We start from the raw sequence: 4,534 nt of genomic DNA, 5'->3' as shown, positions 1-4,534 counted from the left end.
TTAAAGAACATGAAAATCATAACACATCATATACACTAGATTTGACGTGGAAAATCTTTTAGGAGAAAAAACACAGAGAATGTTATTCTCAATATATGAACACCTATTAGGGTGACACTAGTTAAGGTGATTTTTACAAAGAAAGGCTCACTACCAAAGGACTCACTGCCTAAAAGAAGGAAAGAAAGAAAGGCTAACTGTCGGAGGGCTCACTACCCAAATGAAGAAGAATAAAAGAGAAAGAATCCACCATTAATAAACCTATGCAGCCGTAAGATCTATAGATACCTTCGACTCACTGTTTTCAGTAGCTTACACATGAAAGTTCACATTGCTCAACACTTTTCACCAACTCAAACAACACTTATCGCCAACTCAAACAATCAAGGAGATAGATCCTCTTTCATACGCCTTCATCACATATGCATATGCCACAACTCACTTCCTTTCCATATCACATTTCACACACACCATCATCAACAAAGTATCTTTTATTTATATCATCCTCACACATGCAAAATCTCTCAAGATCAGCTAAGTGTCTTACTTGAACACAATTCAAACTAGGTTAGAAACTAAACATTCATGCGTTGGAAAAGAATGTAAAGTGGACCACAACACGTCTTAACTAAGACCAAAATAAACATCATACACATTATTCAATGATCCATAATCATCGGAGCAATAATGAGAAGAGTAAACACTCGAGGTCAGCCAAACCTAGAGTAAACACCATCGAACTTTGAGACCATGCTTCTAAAGCCCAAGAACTCGTGCCAACTGAATATAATGAAGCTAAGGACATTATCAGTTATCTCCAAAACCACAACACCAAAAGCCATAAAGCGGAGAAATGTGAAGCATGCATTTCACACAGAAACACTATTAAACATCTCACTCCGATGAACACAACTTCCTTAGCATAGCAATTCGGGGCACCAAATCTCGAATATAGTATCTCTAAACACTGCTTAACAACATATCCAAACTACATGAATAGATGTACAATATAGAAGAAATGTGGAGCAAATCTCTCAACACAACTGCACAGGAAACTCAATCAACAACTATACCAACCAATCACTAATGACAACCAAAGCATGTTGACATCAATGAGAACACATCAATAGCTCATTCTGCCCAAACTTGCAACAATGTTGCTCTTGAATTATTTTAGGAACCATGACACCATCTCTTTCCCCTTCTATCTGTTTCACTCCTTGGAACACTTTGTCAAAGAAGCCCTAGACCCTAAAAACCAAGACAAAAAGTATGTGCCCTTGCATCAAGGCTTGATTTATAGACTATATTCATTCCATTTAGCCCTGTGTTCGCCTAGGAATATCGTAGTTATGGAAGCCCCTGCCTCAAGTGTTTCCTCCTTGCTAATTGGTGCACCAAGTACTTGGACCAAACACTGAATTCGACACCCTGAGGCTGCATTCATTGCTTCCCCCAGAACTCCCTACACCTAGTGATAATTACTAAAATTGATGTGCCCAAAACCCAAAAGCCCTCAACAAGAAAGAAGAAAGGAAAGGACACGAGCCATAAGAAGATTACCATTTAGAAGAGTTGAGTAAGGAGGAAGAGGATGAAAGGGAGAGCAATAGGAATGAAGGTAAAAGGTCAAATAGACGGAACTCTCGTGATTGTGGGAAGGGTAAAAGATTAAAGCTTTTTGATTATGGATTGGAAGAAGAGGAAGGAGAATAAAGGAAGGAGTGATGAAAAAGAAGATGAGAGAAATGTTGATGGTGGTGGGAAGAATTTGGATGAGAACTTAAAGAAGTCGGTTAATAACTGGGCTAAATAGGGGAACCCAATTGGGGATGAAAGATTGGAAGAGGTTGCATGGAGGAGGATGTGAAGATGAATGTTGCGAGTGAGAGTTGCACGAGATGTTAGAGAACTGACAAAGAGCTCAAGGAAATGGAGGAGGAACTACATAGGCTGAAGGACAAAATCCTTGAGTTCAAAATGAAGATGAGCAACATATGTAGATTCAACCTTCGAGTTATGCACAGTTCGGCAACTTCACTTTGCTTAATGCAAGACAAGGTGCTTGGTGATGTTGCGAGCGAGGATGGCATTCACAAGGAGCTTTTTAAGTTCCTAACCGAGGATTGAAACGATGCCTTGCCGCAAGCAGGCCAAGGTGTCAAGAAGTCTAGTAATGCTTCGTGTCATAAGGGCCTTCCTTTTTGTTGTTTTTGTTTATTGGAGCTTGGCTCTTTTGATAAACTTATTAGGTTATTACAATATGTTTTATGCTAGCTGATGTTTTGGACTCTGGTTATTCTCTGGTTGGTTATGTTTAATGCTTTCAAAATATTGTGTTTATAGTTGTTACTAGTTGGTTGCTATAATTTTGTTGTGACTATAACCATTACTAGTTGGTTGTTATGATTTTGTTGTCTTTAGACACCTTCAGTTTGTGGATGTTATAGGGACAACACCCTTGTTATGGTTCTTTTAATATCAAAAACATATTATTTGTGTGATGTTCACTTATCTTATACGAATTTAGTTGATTATTTGAAACTAAAGTAATTTATAAATAGTGGGTTATGATTGATGAGAGCATACATGTCAATCTTGAACATATGATAGGCTAGTGAAAACATGCTTTTGTTAAAAAGCTTTTAAAAAGGAAAAGAAAATTTGTTAAAATTGACCACCATTAATCTCTTCATAGCCCAAATCTGAAAGATTGGGTGAGATGTCTTTTGTGGATTTTACGCTGCAATAAACGTGAGATCATTGGACAATCTAGAACTTGTCTTAAGTACCATGAAAATATACGTCACGTTACAAACGCTATTATTGGGGTGAGTATACACTTGCTATTCAAGAGGAAATGCAAGATTCAGAATTTGATGTCATGTTTATGTTGGATGTGGTAACTACAAGAGGCTTGAGCAAAGAAAGTTGCGGTTCAATGCAAGCTGTTAGCTGTCATCCATGCCTAAGATGAAGGTTGACCCAAAAACATATGTTATTATGATAGATTATGAATCTAGTTTGGACAGGTACTGTGAGATGAGCAACTCTATGAGAAGCACATCTAGTAGTTGTTTCCAATTAAGAGGTGGAGGGTGAAGCAGGGTTAGGAAACTGGGCTCGGTTATTGCTTTAAGTGCGACTTCTGACTAGAAGAGTGTATCTTTGTTGGGTCATACGTAGCACCTTATATCTATGACATGCTTGGTTTGCAGCTAGCCTGGAGGGATGATTAGGCCCGTTAGCAACCACATTTGGCTCTTTTCACTCCCTTTTTTTGTGGCCACTCAAGTTGGGAAGCCTTCTTTTGTGCCTGGTAATCTCCTTTCGTGTTGCAAACAGTTCGGTATCATTAAGACTTTAAAATCCTGTTACAATGCTTTCCACTATTTCATAAACTTTGCTAGACTCTATATTCACTAATTGAAGCCAAATAAAAGTATATTTTCTAATTTGAATTGGGTGCTTATGTTGCCATGATTGAGTAAAGACCGTAGTTGATTTTGTAGATTTAATTGGATGGTTCAATGTTCCCCTTGTCTGATTAAAACATTAGTATACCTATATTCTAAAAAATATATACGTAAAATAATCCCGAGAGATATCACATAATTGTCTTGCATGTTTATTAGTGATCAAGAAGGACATGGAGCTGAATAATGTTGCACTATTTCACTCTCATTAAAGACGTAACAATTTCATATACGAGACAAGTGGCAATGATTCTATTTTATTCAAAGTAATAAAATAATACTTATAGAGAAACTAAAACATGCATGCGTTTACCTGTCATCTACACGTCAAATTTATTCAAAATCCATTTTTTGTTTACAGATATTTGTATGTCATTGTAGATGCCTCTCGGCATAATAAACAAAACTCTAAATGTTGAAGACATCGAGGAGATCATGATACTTATGATGGCATAATATGTTACAACCTTTTATGAACTAAATAAACATAAAATCAACCAATAATGCCAAAACTCCATTATTAGTATATTAAGAAATACCATAAGTATAAAATATATATGTTACAATTCTAAGAATTCAGAATATAATTTTGAAAATTTTCAAAACTAACATGCAACAAATAACACAAAAAAACATGTCATTATAGCTCATATTTTTCAGTGTTCAATTACTAGAAATTTGTTGTTTTTCTTTTCAAACTTTATCCCCCAAGTCATTGGATAATAATATAAAATTTATTGGCCAAAATCATAACCCCATTAGAAAGAAGAAAATCTATGGAAGAGCCCTAACTTCCCTAAATCGTATTAATTAGTTTGCATAAAGGCCATCAATTAACCATAAATTCTGGCACCTCCCAATTTTCCAAAACACGGCTTTATTCCACCCACTTGGCCTTTAGTCACAGAGAGCACTTAAAATTAGAACGAAAAAGAAAGATACCCATCAAAACAACATAGAGGGGAAGTCAAAACATTAACTTCAACAGGCAAGAACATGAAAATTATTCAAGATGGTAGATAGCAATGTTTATTTCATAAGATTTTCAAAATACATGC

The sequence above is a fragment of the Cryptomeria japonica genome, chromosome 10 (assembly GCF_030272615.1).
Source record: "Cryptomeria japonica chromosome 10, Sugi_1.0, whole genome shotgun sequence".
NCBI lineage: Eukaryota > Viridiplantae > Streptophyta > Pinopsida > Cupressales > Cupressaceae > Cryptomeria > Cryptomeria japonica.
The sequence above is the reverse complement of the archived record's forward strand: the minus strand, read 5'-3'. Positions refer to the sequence as shown.